Source organism: Paramormyrops kingsleyae, chromosome 15 (genome assembly GCF_048594095.1).
Source record: "Paramormyrops kingsleyae isolate MSU_618 chromosome 15, PKINGS_0.4, whole genome shotgun sequence".
Taxonomy (NCBI): domain Eukaryota; kingdom Metazoa; phylum Chordata; class Actinopteri; order Osteoglossiformes; family Mormyridae; genus Paramormyrops; species Paramormyrops kingsleyae.
The window spans coordinates 13,302,002-13,320,323 of NC_132811.1; the positions used below are offsets into that span (position 1 = coordinate 13,302,002).

General features: G+C 41.7%; 1 pseudogene; it reads right to left on the minus strand.

Moving 5' to 3' along the window:
• Window positions 1-731: 731 nt before the first annotated feature.
• LOC111840090 (retinal-specific phospholipid-transporting ATPase ABCA4-like) lies at window positions 732-17,022 on the minus strand (annotated as a pseudogene).
• Between the last annotated feature and the right edge of the window lie 1,300 nt (window positions 17,023-18,322).

An 18,322-nucleotide genomic window follows, 5' to 3' on the forward strand; every position in this document is an offset into this window, starting at 1 on the left:
GTGGCATCTGGTGTATATAAAAAATGCAACATGTGCAAATGATGAAATAGTTTGGTTTGAGGCTGCATGATGTAATTAGAATACCTACAGCTCCTGCAACTGAGTGAATGAATTATCTTCAAAATCACAAAAAAATAACAATAATTAATAAAATCAAATAAAAAGTTAACAAAATGTCCAAGAATCACTGCAGCTGATATGTCTTAATTTAGGTGAAGACAGTTTAACTGCCATGCTAGAGCTGTTTCCTTCAATTAGGACAAGATTAGACACCTACTAGTACAGAACTTCCAGCCAGATATAACTGAGGCTTCAGAAGGGCCCTCTTGTGTCCTGGTGGTGTGCTTTACACTGCTTGTTGTATTTCTAGTGCTAGTAATTTTCCGTCTGTCTTGAGACAGCAGTGGAAATTTTGTTTTCGTTTTAGTCTGTGGCCAAAATGCAATTAAATTTCTCCATCCATCTTCTGAAACTGCTTAATCCTAACTGGGGTCGCAGGGCGCCTGCAGCTTATCCCGGGAACAATGGGTGCAGGTGGGAACCAACCCTGGGCAGTTGCCAACGCACTGATGCATCTTCATTGATATTAAAATAAAAACACCAGTTCGTGGAACTTGAAGTGCCCTCCAGGGTTATTATAGTTAACCAAAACCAGGAGTGAAAAAACAATTATGATAACTAAAATGAAATACAAACAACAGTTAAAAAAAAAAAAATTAAAACTAAAAAAACTAAAACACAATATAAATGCAGGTAAAATCAGCCTCGTTTCCATTTTTATTGCCTCGATTTGCCTTGTGGTCTCTCTTGAAGAACATTCTCTGTTGAGCTTTTTTGGTGAGAGAACAGATGTTCATCTCCCACATAAGGTCCTTGCTGATCGTGGTGCCCAGGAAGCAGAAGTACTCCACAGCGGTGACTGGTGAGCCGAGCAGGAAGACGGGTAGAGGTGGGGCAGAGCTTTTCCTGAAGTCCACAATCATCTCCACTGTCTTCAGGGCGTTGAGCTCAAGGTTATTCCCATTGCACCAGGACACCAGGTGATCAATCTCCTGTCAGTAGATGAGTCCGATGATGGTGGTGTCATCTGCAAATTTCAGGAGCTTGACAGACAGGTGGGTGGAGGTGCAGCTGTTTGTTGTAAGCACACTAACTGCTGGAAGGTTATATCTCTGGAGCAGGATCTACACCTGTTTCTGCAGCCAAAAGCTTCACGGTGTGAAGATATGCTTTTCCAATATGGCTGTCAAATCGTTCACTTGCGGTCACATGAATGCAAGTCTTGTAAATGCATATGTGACAGATCAAAGTATTGGGTATTGCTTTTCATACAAAGGTATATACCTTTTTTTCCTTTCTTTTTCTATCTGCCCACCACCACCACTCCTCTTCGGAGGACAACTTTATTTTAAACTAAACTCATGTTGAAAATGACAAGAAGTGTTATCGCACAGACAAGAGCTTTTGCCTTGTTATTGGATTTAGTTTGATTGCTTATCAACCTGCGCTACCTGAGCAAGGAAGTCCTTTTGGTTCCGTGTGGCCCGATGGAATCCCTTGACCAACAAGGCAAAGAGTTGCTTTAGGACCAAGTTCAGCCCTTTGACCTTCCTTAACCCTTTTCCAGCACTACTGTCCAACAGACCCTGCCCCAAGTCTTCGGGTTTGTTGACTTTTGGAAGGGGAAGCAAGACAAATACAGTACAAGCTGTAAAATATGAGGAGAGTGCAACCACAGTTCATAGCACATGTACCTCTTCAGTTTTAAAGTGTAAAGTGACAGGCTCACTAGGTGAAACTCAAATGGATGAGATATATTACCAGAACCACTTTCAGCTTCTCCATTAGCAGTGACTTTCAGAAATATCTGAAAGGGACATTTTCAGATTACCGAAACAGAAAAAATGCCAATAAATAATATATTCCTAATTTAATCTACACAAGAGTAAGGCTTTATATATGCATATATCATTTATTTGTAACCTTCACTGCACATTAGAATACATACACCTGATGAAATAAGGTAGAGACATGATATTTTTTAATCATATGTACCAAGGAGGCTTTACAGGTTAATTTCACTGTCCTAGGTGGCACAGAGGAGGCTTTTTTGGGCATTGAACCAACAAACAACATGTCTTAAACCACCATGCTAGTCAAAGGTCATAGCATCATTGGTGTCACCACCTCCAGTGAGGTGTCAGATACTCCAAAGGTGGTCAGACCTAAATCCGAAAGCATCTGCTCTAGCTCCCGGAAGAGGCCCACATAGGCCTGCCTCTTGAAGTACTTTCTGGGAAGCAGAAAGGTCAGCTCCAAGCCCCTATCCTCAATCAGCCTAAGGTCAGCTCCAAGCCCCTATCCTCAATCAGCCTAAGGTCAGCTCCAAGCCCCTATCCTCAATCAGCCTAAGGTCAGCTCCAAGCCCCTATGCTCAATCAGCCTAAGGTCAGCTCCAAGCCCCTATCCTCAATCAGCCTAAGGTCAGCTCCAAGCCCCTATCCTCAATCAGCCTAAGGTCAGCTCCAAGCCCCTATCCTCAATCAGCCTAAGGTCAGCTCCAAGCCCCTATCCTCAATCAGCCTAAGGTCAGCTCCAAGCCCCTATCCTCAATCAGCCTAAGGTCAGCTCCAAGCCCCTATCCTCAATCAGCCTAAGGTCAGCTCCAAGCCCCTATCCTCAATCAGCCTAAGGTCAGCTCCAAGCCCCTATCCTCAATCAGCCTAAGGTCAGCTCCAAGCCCCTATCCTCAATCAGCCTAAGGTCAGCTCCAAGCCCCTGTCCTCAATCAGCCTAAGGTCAGCTCCAAGCCCCTATCCTCAATCAGCCTAAGGTCAGCTCCAAGCCCCTATCCTCAATCAGCCTAAGGTCAGCTCCAAGCCCCTATGCTCAATCAGCCTAAGGTCAGCTCCAAGCCCCTATGCTCAATCAGCCTAAGGTCAGCTCCAAGCCCCTATCCTCAATCAGCCTAAGGTCAGCTCCAAGCCCCTGTCCTCAATCAGCCTAAGGTCAGCTCCAAGCCCCTATCCTCAATCAGCCTAAGGTCAGCTCCAAGCCCCTATCCTCAATCAGCCTAAGGTCAGCTCCAAGCCCCTATCCTCAATCAGCCTAAGGTCAGCTCCAAGCCCCTGTCCTCAATCAGCCTAAGGTCAGCTCCAAGCCCCTATGCTCAATCAGCCTAAGGTCAGCTCCAAGCCCCTATGCTCAATCAGCCTGGCTTCAGGAATGTGGTGCCGAACAAGGGCGCTGATGATTTCCACATCCCCTATAGAGGGTAAGGGGAACGTATTTCACTGCTTGTTGTGTTGTTTGGCACCACAATGGCTCATGTATCAACAACTCGACTCATGTATCTCTACGTATCATTGCACTTAAGGGGACCTTTCAAATCATTCATTTCATAACACTACATAATGCTAAAGCATATCAATTAGAGTATCCTGAAATAATGAATGTAATAATTCATGGCATATTGAGAAATCAGAATACAGCAAACTAAAAACAAAATCCACATACAAGTTTAGGATTTGTGGTCATCCATCTATCCATCCATCTTCCATAACTGCTTATCCAATATATGATTGCTGTGAGCCTAGTCAGTCATGGGTTACTCATACGTAATCACTAGTGATGGCCAAACGAAGCCTTGTTTTTTTAACAGAGGGCACCATCTAGCAGGGTAAGAAAATAGAGCAAATGGTTAATGAAGCTTTATTTCACCATTACTAATAATAATGTACTATGGTCAGTTTGCCTAGCTACACGTTTTTGGACTGTGCTCTTCTTTGTACAGTGAGCACCATCTAGTGGAGCCATAAAATACAGCAAATGGTTCATGAAGGTTCATTTGGCCATCACAAGAATACAGTATATAAATATAGCCTTGTAGCTTATTTTTGTAGTCTTTAATTCGATTCAGTTCAATTCAACTTTATTGTGATTACAGTATACAGTTACACATATACATACATCCTACAGCTGATGCAAGAAGTTAAAAAATACAATAGTAGAATAGAACATTACAACAGCAGATCAAAAAATAAGTTAATAGAATAATAAATAAAAGAATATATATACATAAAACTTTATATAAAACAAACAATATTGTACATCAAGTATGAAAATGCAAATGCGCGATTTCTTGGCAGCATAAGGGGTAAATATGGTAAAGTAAGCACAACAATACCATGATTACCGGGCCGGTACTTTAGCAGGAAGTCCCAAATTGATTGACGGGAGATGGGATCAACCCCAGACGTGGGTTCATCAAGTATGACCACTTTGGTACCGCCCATAAAGGCCATGGACACTGACAGCTTCCTTTGCAAACTCCCTGGTGAGTTATACAGGTCAGTTTCAGGGCATGTCTGTCTCGGCACAACAGACTTCAGAACTGATCCATTATGCATTTGTACACTCGACAGATTTGTACATTACTTAAATGACTGTAAAGCAATTTGCAACAAATGTGCAATATAAAATGCATTGTGATTGGCAGATTGATTTAACTAACACATTGCTCAGATTCACCAACCTCAGAAGTTCTGCACCTCCTCGTTCCTCTTGTGAAACAGCCCGACATCCTCTAGAATATTCTCTACCTCCCTCAAAGCCTCGGGCATTGCCCGTTCCTTCAGAAGCAATAAGAATAATATATGCTCTGCCACAGTCAAGCTGAGGAAAGACAGAAGGGAAGAGGGATGATGACAATAATGTACAGTAGTACTATCTATTACCTAAAAGTGGCTATGTAGCAGCCATGGGGCCGAACTAGTGAACAAAATGTCATAGGTTCAAATCCCATGAAGCTTAGCATATGGGAAGCAGGTTATTGTCTACTGATGCAAAATAAAGAGGCAGAAAAACATAAGTAAGTTACATAGGATTAGAAATCTTCTAGGTTCACAGATGAATTTAAATACTCTGCTGTGTAATAGGAGAGGCCTGCTGTGTAATAGGAGAGGCCTGCTGTGTAATAGGAGAGGCCTGCATACTGGTGAAACAAGATGTTGTGTTGGGGACACATTCCCACACATGGCCGGATGGCATCCAAGCTGGTGCGGATGTCCATGCTGTTGATGTAGGCGGTGCCTGAGGTGGGTGGGAACAGACCAGTCAGAATGGACCTAGGGTAAGAGATGGGAAATGATGGAGAGACACACTGAGTCAGAACCCATTATCTCATTGCCATCTTTCTGGACATGATGTTCGTTAGAGATGTACATGACAGTAGTCTTGCCCGCCCCGTTCTGGCCCAGCAAGCAGGGAATTTGTCCCTCATAGAAGTTGATGGTCAGGCGGTCAACAGCAGGCTGGAAGCCACTGCTGAAGATGTTCACCAGGTCCTGCATGGACACTCCCACCACGAGGTCTGATGGCTCTGACTCAAAGAGGTTCCCTGTAACTTTAGCAAACTTGAATTACCTGTGCATGCCGTAACCTCTCAAGGCTAAGATACTTGGTAACATGATACAATGATCACCTAGTACATCATACACAGTTCATTGGCAGTATACAATGTACTAAAAGGCTTAATCAGAACATTCATAGAATAGAAGAATGATAGTTTATTATTTTTTTTAATTCTCTTTTCCTCCCACTTTGCCCCATCTTGCTCTCTATACAGATGAGAGTAAGCTTTGTTTTTTCTTTTTTTCTTTTTTTTTGGGTGGGGGGGGGGGGGGGGGGGGTTACCTCGCAGCACCCAGGAACCTGAGGTTTAAGGGCCTTGCTCAAGTGGACACAGACATGTGACCTTCTGGTCACAGAAGACTAGCCTGCTGAGCCTCATACCACCCCATAATACCTGCTCTGATTCTATGTAATATTGTTGATCATGATCACTATCTTGCACTAATGCTACAACTCTTAACCACTGAAATCACCTTTCTCAAGTGCAATAATTTATCGTGTGCAATAATTCATGTGCAATATTCCACTGTTATACATTGCTATATGCTATTTATTAATTTGTCAATTTTTTGTTACATTTTTCTTTCAGCTTGTTTAGTTTTTATTGGGGCTTTTATAGGATGAACCAAAGTCATCTCATTGTACTTATACAGTGACAATAAAGATATCTTGGGTCGTGTATCAAAAGTCAGCCACAAGAATTCTAAAAAGTAAAAAACAGAATAAACAGTACTTCAGTAGTTTCTTATATTTTCTATATTTATTTAGAACAAAACTAACATAATTTGGACACAAAATAACACCATAAGCTTTTAACCAAGCAGGGTGCAAATTTCCTGCAAGTTGTCATAGGTGTGGTATGTATGCATTTATCCGTCAGCTATTCCAGGCATTCCCCAGACTCTAAACTCTGTGATCTGTGTCTTATTTGTGAACATTATGCCTTATGCTGGATATGCAGTTGGAAGATGGATGGATGTCTGTGTGGAAGCTTAGCAGATGTGTCTTCTTCTTTACCCATGTTTCCCTCTCCCTCTTCTTGTCCACTCAGTGGCTCCTTCCTCTCTCTTGCCAGCTGCTCCTGCTTGTCTTGGTGTTTGCAGGCCTTCCCGCCCACCCCAGGTGCACCCAGAGACCCTATGCGGGTCTGTCTTGCTTCTCCAAAGCAGCAGATCCCAGGTTCTCAGAGGCTGGGCTGTCTGTTGCATGGAGTGGAAGCACAAAGGTCTTGTTACATATTCCTTTGTCAGTAATGCTGCTTTTTGAAGAACTTCGTAATAGCTTTGCCGTTCTCCTACTAACCTGATAGCAAAGGTTCCATAAGGTACCAAAGCCATTATGAGGGCTGGAGTGGAAAATAAAATGGCTGTCCAGTTCCATACTGGCCTGAACCAAAGGAATGAAGCAATGAGTCTAATCATCAAATGATTTTTATCCTACATGTAAAGCACTTTGAGCTGCACGGCATGTATACATAAAGGTGCTATATAAATGAAGATTATTATTATTATGATTATTATTATTATCACAAGTATAAGTTTCCAAATTTGCTGAAATCTCTGAATTAGCTGGAAGTGATGTTCCTACCTGGAAAGACGTTGTCAAGGTACCAAGCCTTGCTTGCCAACTTCACACATGTAAAGCCAGGCCGGACACTCAAACCCAGGGCCTTGAGAAACAAAGCAATAGTGCAAACCAGCATCTCACCATCCCAGAACGAAATCGATTTTAGTTAAAATAATTTATTTTACTCTGGCTGAAATCAGAACATTTTAAAAGCCAAAATGAAGCTGACTGGTGTGAGGTTTTCAATTCGAGACAAGTCTTCACACGCGTGTGTGTGTGTCTGCATGTTCTCCATGTGTTGGGGAGGATTTCACTGGGTACTCTGGTTTGTTCCTGCAATCCCATGACACTGACACACACCACCATGATCTTCATGTCTGTGGTGTTGTGGTCCTGCCTGGTGAGGCACAGGATGTGTGGCAGGTAGAGAGTGACGTAGATGATGTCACTGCAGGCCGCCGACAGGTCAGCCTTGTCGAAGAATACACTCATCAGGAAGCATTGTGAGATAGTCGCCGTGGCGAAGAGTAGCAGGAACAAGGAGAGGATGACAGGATTGCTGTAGCTCAGAACCTTCCCAGTCTGAAAAATAACCAAACCTACACGACCTTTTTTAATATTTACAATAAAATATTAGTAGCACACACACTCTAACCTGAAATAAACCTCCTCTTAAATCCATATTTAAAATAAGTAATTAAAATCCAGTTTGAGAAGGGAATACATTACAGGAAAAATTGCTGAGTAAGTTGCAGTAGCAGCCACCTCTCAGATGTAACATTTAAAAATCTCCACTAGATGGCATTGTTACTCAAAAATTTAACTCGCCCACCTAATGTAAATTCCACCTTTAGCTGAGGAATAGGCTTGTAATAAGCTTAAGATTCAGATGACTACAATTTAACATGTTGTTGGTTCAGTGAAGGTAATGGTAATGGTTATCAAAAAATGGAATGAACAAATCGGTAATTATATAAATCTAAAAGAAAAGAGTGCATTGTGACCATGATGATGGTGGTGACCAGGGCTGTGTTGACATCAGGAAGCTCTCAGTGAACCAGCTGGTCCACATCACACCGCTGATCACACCCATGGCCTTCAGCGTTTCCTTCAGCCTCATCTCTTTCTCCAACACGATGCTCTTCACCAGCACGGATGCTGAGTACACCCATGCCAGGACCACGAAGGCGGGAAAGATGTGGCTGAACATCGACATGAAGCTGAACACAGTGGAGGACAGGAGGTGGCACAAGTGTTCAGTGATTTCTGGTGTCTTTACAGAGGTGATCTACCTTATCATCACCCAGGAAAGTAACCATGAAAGTTCACAAGAACATCATCACTGGAGCTTCTAGACATCCTGCTGTACAGGTTAATCAGAACACTTTCAAATAATGAGGATCACCTTAAACAAATATAAGAATAAAAGACACATCCATCTATCTAACTGCTTATCCTAGTTGGGGTTACGGTAGGACATTAAGTCTATCCCAGGCAGCAGACGGCTGATATATGCACACTAAGGCATGATCTCTGGGCAATGCTGAGAGCTGAAATGCATGTCTTTCGACTACAGAAGCAAACCGGCACAACACGAACATAGAAACTCCACACACATAGAATGGAGGCGGGATTTAAATTTCTCTCAAAGGGTGCGGCAACCAAAGGTGGAAAGTTCAGGTCCAGAAAGTAAATATCTATAAATAAGTCTATCTATCTCAGGAACCTATTTTTCAATTTTTTTATTACTAATGGATGATTATTGTCGTATGTTCATAAATCTTTTTCCTAATTCGTTTTTTCATATGGTTCTTGCCTCTCAGTTAATATCTGAGGGTCAAAGGACAGATTTAAGGATTTGGAGCATTTGACTGGGTTGGTAACTGAATTTTATGTATGTAGCAGATGGGGCTGCACAGTGGTGCAGTGCTTAGCACTACTGCCCCCCACCTCTGAAGTCATTTAATCGCCCCCATGGCTCTGTGTGTGTAGAGTTTGCATGTTCTCCCTGTGTTGTCATTGGGTTTCCACAGGGCACTCTCGTACCACCCCCCCTACAGTCATAACACACACTGAGGTTAATCATATTTCCCAAATTGCCCATAGCTGTGAAAGTGTGACTGTAGCCTGCAATAGGTTGGTGCCCCATTCTGGGTTGATCCCTCCCTTGAGCCAATAGGCCCCAGACCCCTGAATAGGACAAGCAGTTACAGAAGATGGATTTATGGATATTTAGCAGATGCTTTTGCCCAAAGTGATATAAAAGCAAGGCAATTAGCACTTTGCAAACATTCATTGTTTGGAATAATGTTGTTATATTGCATGTTTATTGCTCTGTTCTATTATTATAGCAGGATAAAAATCTAACAAAGAGATTTTTTAAAAGGTGTGAGCCTCTCACAGATCATCCACATAGCAAGGATAGGGCATCTGTTGGAGATAGACCCCCAGGGGCCCATCTGTGTTCGTCTGTGCCTTTATGATGCAGTGCTCGATCATGTCCTGCAGGTAGGCAAAACCTCCCCACACGTAGCGCAGGTCCCGGGTTCCAGTATCTGATGAGACATGGTGCAGTTAAACATGTAAAGTCAATGGAATGCAGAAGAAGTTCACACAGCAACTGGCAGCACAGCAGCACGAGGAAGGCCAGGTGAAGACAAGCACAAGTATTCAACTGCTCTCAACTCCTTAACTGATAAAGTCCTAAAGTCAATTATAGCCAGAGAACAACGACAGATTGAACCAATCTCTCCAACCGTAGCTGAACGGGGGGCAAAAGGGCATTGAACTGCTCGCTGAGGGGCCAGAAATATGGGGGTCCTGAACCTCAATCATTACAATCGTAAAAAGGAACAGGCCACTATTTCCATGTGCTCCTTGAGCTGAGGAGTATCTGTGCAAAAGTACCTATGCATCCTATCACAGATTTGAATGGAGGATTCCAACAAGAAGATAGAGATATACTACACGATAAATATCAGAAATCTAGGTTGGAACGCATTACTAAAATGCTTAAACACAAGATGTGCTTACTGTGAAGAAGTAATTATTGATTGTTCTTCCTCTGTCAGTAAATTTGTAATGAATGAAATGTGTTCTTTGACCAGTTTTTAGCCAAAAATGTATCTCATTATCTTAAGCAGTGCTGTGGATGACACACACAGATGTATCCAAAAGCTGCTTGATGATTCCAGAAGTCTCCTATTTCAAAGATGTCATGATGGATAATGATGGTGGAGGAGAATGTGGGGCTTTGAGGATAAATCCATCTGAAATGGGAATCCAATGCGTTGAAAGACTAAAAAAATTGACACAGTTGTTCTCCAGGAAGCAGGGTAATGAGAAAAGCACTGACTATATATCTTCCAGCAATAAGAAACACAAAGAAAGCTACCTTGTCATCCTTTATGCGTTTGTATTTACTGCTGTTCTTAAAGGACACACCTGTTTTTAATTTTGTTGGTCTGCTCCACAGAGTCGATGTCCATGCGGATCTTAAACTTGATGTGAGCTGGCAGCTCAGAAGTCCAAGGGGTCATGTGCAGGACGACAAGTCCAGCCCAGAGCTTATTCTCTCCCTGCAGGTCCAGGGCTTTGACCATCATCTGACCCTCATCAGAGGGGCCGACAAACTTGTTCAGGTCCAAGCACTTGAAAAAAAGCATGTGGGGGGGGGGTCACATTCTCCAACATGGGATGTGTGAGGAATAAGATCCAACACCACACATCCAGAAAGATTCTCCTGCCAAAGAGTGGCGGTCCTCAAACCTCAGATTCATGCTCCCTGACACCTCAGCAGTGGCCCCCTATTACAGGCAAAGCGTATCTAACAACCCCATTCAAAATACTGTACAATACAGCCCAAAAAGGCCCAAGACCAGGCCTGAAAGCCGAACGTGTCATTCCAACATCCGATAAAACACACGACGCGAAAAGCGAAGCATATAATAGATATAAACAAGAACGGGCGTCACTTGGGTGAATGCGACGATAGACGTGTATTTGCATATGTGATCCACATTTTGAGGCAACTCCCGGGAAAACGATCTCTATGGACACAGACTGACAGTTCATACTAACTGAAGCCTAAACTGAGGAGCTGGTGCAGACTGACAGCTGTGCCTAATTCGGCTCAATCAGATGGGCTTATCTGTCACACTGAGGTACTGTTTAGCCCGACCGGGGACAAAGGCTAAATGAGGAGCAGATCCTACTCGTGCTTAACAATGTTTCTCCATTTATACGCCCCATGCATTTTCGAGGCTTCAGCCTCAGAACCAGGAGGCTAAAAAGACGAATTGAGCAGGTGACAGGGAGCTCTGTCTACTCAAAATACTCTAATGCGATGCAATGCAACCCAAAGAAAAAGTACTGAGTTCTTTTTAAGCATCCATTTAATCATCTCAAAAGAACCCAGCGGGTAGTAGACATTTTTTTTATTTGTTTCACCTTTCATAACAAATTTAAATTTGTTTCACCCTGAAACAAGCAGAGATTTGGGATTCTGAAAAGCAATTTAATGGGACAATAATTAAGGCAGTGCCCACACAGAGCTTTCTTGACTGTACTTAGTTGCACTTTTCCTGGTTAAGAATTTCATGAGTAAAGTTCAGTGAATCAGAGGCTATATTAAAGAAAATATTAAAAACATTCAACGCTATAACAACACGTAATTGTTTCAAATATGTTCTACTTGAAGTACTTATACTGTAAGCAATGAAAAAATTCTGAGTAATGAGTGAAAATATTCCCCATAAAACTAAATATTAGCTTTATTTAAAAGTGGGCAAAACAAAATGCATAAGGATGAATTGAAAGCAGATTTCAGAAATAAAAATGGATCTTTACTCTTTAGGTTCATTTTACAGATTTCAATAACAACATTTTGCAGATTTAATTTCTTGGCGCTTATAACAAGGAATTACCTCTCCATACTGGTTGAGTAACTGGATGCCTTGATCTGTCAGACTTAAGATATTCCTCCAGTCAAAATTCGGCATATCATATGAACGATCAGTGGGTGGTCCAGTAAACAGGAAGTTAAGCATGTGTCTCGAGGAAAACCCCATACTTTCTACACTCATATCAATGAAATCCGCTACCATGGGCTTCATGATGATATCATGAAAGAGGCACAGAATGTTTCACAATTATAACAATAAAGCAATACAGCTATAATAATAAAATAACACATGATCCTAAATAAAATCTGAGAAATATTAACAGATAATGTGGAGATAATATGTGAGGATATGCTTGCAAACTGTAGAACAAATTATCCATCCGTCTGGCCGTCCATCCTTCCATCAACCACTTATTCTGGGTCAGTCACCAGGAGCCTATTCCAGGCAGCATAAAGCAGGAGTCGGACCAGGATGGGATACATAAAGGGGACATGGGACCCAAAGTGCAATCTGTATAGAAAAACTCACCCCGTTCTTCCCCTTCAACCTATGAGTCACCTGATACACGACAGTCAATCATTAAACACAGACACATCACTGGTCAGGTCGTTCATACAAACCGCATATGTACAGGGCAAAGGGGTAAGAGAATTAGATGTGATAAACAGCCATACCCGGACCGTGTTCATGTGCACGCTGCTCTGAAAGAAGGCCCAGAGCTGGGGGGCCACTTCCTCCCAGGCTTTTCCCAAACCTTGGAGTCTCCGCAGCTGCTCAAACGTGACGTTTGCCTGGCAGACACACACAGACACGCACGCTTACCCAGCATCAGAGAAAATGTTATTCCTCTCCCAATGAAATCGGGACCCTTTAAAATGTTACATTCCCACAACGACTTATCACTCAAGGGGAAAGTAGAAGGATAATATAAATCCACCAGCTTTAACGCTTTCTTCCATTAACTTACGGTAACCTATTGACAGTACAGCTATTGTGTTACTACACAATATGTAATAACGCAATATCATTACAGGTGACACTTCCAGAACTTTCTCTTGCATCTTCTAAGAGAAAAAAACTACTGTACTTATCACTTTTTTAGAAGAAACTATGATGATGGGACTAGGGTGACATTTCACCACTAATTCAGAAAGGTCAAGCTAAAATAGTTTTGGCAACAGTGTAAGATAAAGAGACATTTCCTGATCTTTCCACTTCTATCCTGTGCAAAAAGTCATAGCTCATCCATACATTTTCTGATGATTTCTCCTAATCAGGATATAGTAACTAGAAGCCAATCCTGCAAAGCACAAGGCAGAAGGCACAGCAATGTCCAAGAGGGAATGTCACTCTAAATACAATTAAACAGAAACAGTTACAGTTGTGCTTTAGTTTTAATTATTATTAAACTGCAATTATGGTGAATTGTTCAAATGGTAACATTTTCTATGAATGCCATGTCTAAAAGATTCTATAAAAATGTTCATAACACATTATAATGCATTCATAAAGAATTAAAAACACAAGTATAAATTATATTTATAAGAAGGCATAACACATTATAACCATTCCCATGTTTATTATGCATCATAAATGCTTTATGAAGTTTTATAAAATTATAAATGCCTTCATAATGCGTTATAATGCTTGATATAAGAATTAAGGATGCTTTGTACTGCATTATGAAGGTATCTATAGTGCATTATAGATGAGAGCTTTATTGGAGCTAATGAAGTATTATAATCAACACTATAATGCCTTATGGCTGGCTGTAAAAGATGCTGTAATGCTTTACCACTCATCCTTATCCTTATGCTGACCTATAATGCATTATAGGTGACAACTTCAAGCAAAGTGTTACCGTTCAAGCTTAATGCTTTATGAATGCATTATAATATGCTATGAATATGTTCATAGACATGGCTTTCACAGAAAGTGTTACCAAGTTTTGACGTCTGGTAAGTCACTGTAGGTCATAGTACTTAACTCAAGATAGACACCTTGTGTAGAATGTTTTTTATTGCACTCCTCCAAACATCTCCTGGGAACTTGAAGAGAAGCTGCATCACTTACTCTCCTTAATATCTGCCTCACCGCGGGTGAGTCAGGGGTATGCAGTATCTTTCCCATCAGCAAGGGCTTGACCGAGGCCCAGATGACTCTGGAGATTGGGTTGGACTCTAGATCCATCATGAGCGCATTACAGTAGGGACCTACGACATTCAGAGGGCAGGACACCATAGGGCGTTATGATACATCAAGCCATTATGTTATTATATATAATCCCCTGAATGTGAGCGAGTTGATGCTATGAAATCAATGGAATACAGCAGGATAGAGCGTATGATTGCGGATAAAGCCACTACTGTCAAACTCACTGGCTGTCTTGTCATAGACGTAGCCAGTCCACTTCTTTGTGCTGTTGATGCCAAAGAAACCTTTATACATATTCTCCTCATACCAATTGAAGGAGAGCACCCTGGAACCAGCTTCCTTGGGGTAGCCACAGAAGAGGCTGGACGCTGCATCCATGAGCTGGCTCACAGAGGAAGCCCCCCCCCCCCCGCCTGAAAAAGGGGGGAGAGGACCTACAGAAGATCTTTGGAACTGTTCCCCGCAGATAACAGGTGATAAGGGGAGCAGGATGAAGAAGAGGTCTGTGGGTATAATTCGAATTCATCTCCTTCATGTTTCTGTTGTTAAGGTGAAGTGCTACATACATGTACTTTATATACCTCCCTTCTCGGCATAGTTGGCCCAAATAACTTAAAAATTCAGTAAAGATGTAAGGCACTGTAGAAAAGATGGTTATCATAGACAGACTTAATAGCAGTTGGTAATAAACAGTTTGAAACATCTAGGCGAGGAAAGCCAGGATTATTCTTTCATTCATTTTCTATACCATTTGTCCTGGTATAGAATAAGTATAGGGTAATGGAGGTCTAGAACCTATCCTGAGACAATGGGTACAAGGCAAGGAATAGCCCAGGATGGGGTACCAACCCATTGTAGGGCACAGGATTATACATTATAAGTATTATAAGTAAAGAATGGATGGGTTCAAGGACAACAGTTGGTCAGTTCCTCCTTGTGGATGCCAGAGAACGCTAAGAACATTTCATGGTGGGAATGAAGTTCTTTCAGAACTCTTTTAGAACTATAATTTGGTTTCAATTTATTACTACTTGGATATTTTATTTAAAACTACTGATTGTTTCTAATGTGGTGTATATTTTTTGTAAACAAAAGAATAAAGTAATGATTTTGTTAGAAAACCAATACATTTTTACTGAATTTTACTAAATTTACTGTCCTAAGACTTTCTATGATCATTGTATAATTCATTAGGCTTAAGATGCATTTCAGATTTTAAATAGCTGGAAATTAATCACAGCATCTTCCTTAGTAAATAAAAAAAACTTGTATTTCTTCCAAAGTTTGAGTCTCATTTTTAATAGCTAGTCTTCAACCAGAGCAAAACAAACAAAAATATATACTATTTAAAAAAAAACAGGAAACTGTCTGCGATAAAGAGAAACTCCAAAATTCGACATCCTTCCTCTTACATTCTCCCTCCCTTATCACTTCAGATCAAGAGGCCGCAGTACTGAAAGCGCAAATTCCCGTGCAGGGGCTGTGACTGAAACTGTCCCCCACAGCTGTTTACAACAGGAAGGACCCGTGCGGAAAGACGTGGGCCTTGACGATGGGGGTGGAGTCAAACTGCTTATCTGGATGCGGCGGAAAAGGCAGAGCTCACAACCTCTCCAGCCTGATTGGACGTTGACTTGTTTTGCTGTTCGGCAGGTCAGCTAATCACACCAGTACCCTCCCCAGCAGAAATGACTGTAACGACCACCCTTGACGGCAGCGGATTTGAATTAAACTAAAATTATACATGTGCTTTCCACACACAAACACAATGTGGTACTCTCCCTTTAGTATCAGGGAATGCAAACATATTCTCTTTCCTGTGTTCGCTTTGCATAGGATAAACCAACATTTGCCTATGAATTTATTCCTTGATTTTATTTTTATATTAATATTTTTCATGACAGTGACAGAACGTCATGGTGGTGCAGTGGTTAGCACTGTTGCCTCACACCTGGGACCTGGGTTACATGTGTGTGGAGCTTGCATGTTCTCCCCATGTCGTTGTGGGGTTTCCTCCGGGTACTCTGGTTTTCCCCCCACAGTCCAAAGACATACTGAGGCTAATTGGAGATACTAAATTGCCCATAGGTGTGCATGTGTGAGTGTGCCCTGTGATGGGCTGCCCCCCCCCCATTCCTGGGTTGTTCCCTGCCTCATGCCTGTAGCTTCCAGGATAGGCTCCTGTGAACCAGAAGCATAAGTGGTTTGGAAAATGGATGGACATGACTTCATCCATTTTTAGATGACAATATGTCCTTACACGTACATGAAAAAAATATCCCAGTAAACCACATTTTATTTTTGACCGTGCCTGCTCTACAGATTAGTAGCTTTGGTTACTGAAACCTTGCATCACTTCCCCACCCGTCCTCAATTTAAAAAACATGGGTGAAAGACCCCAAATGGCCCAATGTCCCACTGAAGCATCCATATTTATTCTGTTAAAAGCATCCCCACTGCTCGCATTTAGTCAAACTTCCTCTTCTATAAGCTATAGATAGGAAACTGGCTTCGCAGTCAGCATGAAAGTAATAGTTGCTAAGAGTTAAAGGCTCTGAGTTCTCCATCCTGCAGAACTGATGACCATTTTAACCCCCTTCTGGTGCTAAATCAGACATGGGTCCTGATGAGAGCAAGAAGCACCGTCACCCTTAAGAAATAAGCTTGAGAGGACTGACCAAGCGGAAGAGCTTGAAGAAGTCAATGTTGTCGTCCATGCTGTTCTCAATGGCATGCAGCTTCTGCTGGCTCAGGGTGCACATGGCTTCACGCACTGCATACAGAACCTCAGGGCTGGGGAAGATGATGTAACATTCCAGGAGGGCTTGACTGCAGGCTAAATCCTTCAACCTCAGGTCCGGCACTCCACTTGCAAACTGGGTAGCAAGGGGCACACAGGAAATGACATCAATCAGACCTACCAACTCTGCACAACAATCACATAATTTTGCCCCAATACATCTGAGACTGGCTGGTAAACAGCCATGCTTAGTTAAAAACACAGCCCTACAGACAAATTTCACAGGCAGTGACAATGGATTTCCAACCTTTGAATACCATATGTCCCACACTCCAGCCTCCTCAAACATAACAGACATTTCAGGGTTTGGAATGGAAAACATTTCAAAAGGGATCTAGCTTTCAGAAAATGTCAGAAAATAATTTATCAGACTGAGATTTACGACAACATTCCCAAGCGAAAGCAAAAAAATGAAAAGAACACAATGTCACATGCAGCCTCTTAGATGGTTTTGTCACTAAGTAGCCAGGAAAGATTTTTTATGCACATGTGTCTGTGTGTACTATGAAAAAAATCTAATCAGTAAATACAAAAATAAAATCCTTGTGTTAAATCTTGCTTTATTGCTTAATGTTTCACTGAAACAAAGCACAAATGTGGGAAAAAATAGACTCTTGTTCCCTAGTGTTCTGCCTTTTCAGAAATAAACAATATTGTATAATTTCCTCAAGCGCTGAACTTCATGTAAATAAAAACAATTAAGTTACACCATAAGGCTTATTATAAAAAATCACCAGATTCTTTTTCTGCCATTGTTCTCTCTTGCATGTGTATGCCTGTTGGGTAAGAGCCTTCCATTAAAAAAACTGTCTTAACTGAGAAGACTGTTATCCAATCCAGGCTATACCTCTGTTTTATGCCCTTTGCTGCATGGGATTGTCTCCAGGTCTCCTGCAACTCCGGCTAGTTGGAAGATGGATGTATGAATGGATCTACCTTACATCGGTCACAAATATAGTAATAACTCCCCACACATAAAAGATTACTGAGCTCTACAGAAAAGGTGTTAATTCAATGATTGATTCAGAGAGATAACCAATCTGATTGTACAGAAGGTGGGTCCAAGCAGCTAGAGGAGGTGGGACCAACCAATCAGATGTTCCATAACCAAGGGAGTCATAACACTAAGGACAAGGCTAAACACAGGAGGACTACAATTAACTAACAAGGAATAGTAATTAAGAATACTACTAACACACACAGAGCAACACTAAGAATCAGCCACAATGAACCAAGAAGCGACAGAACAAAAGCAGGCACTTAAATATACCATGAACGGGACATGATACTGGACAGGTGAAAACCCTGACTCAATTAACCAATCAGTAAGGCACAGGACAACAAGAAACAAGTGGAATACATACAATTAACAAGCACAGGAAACTAAGGGACATTACTAAACTCAAAGAGTCACAACACTAACAAAAGCACAAGCAGAACAGATTTGAACCAGGTAAGGGCGGGGTACACCAAAAACAATGACAAA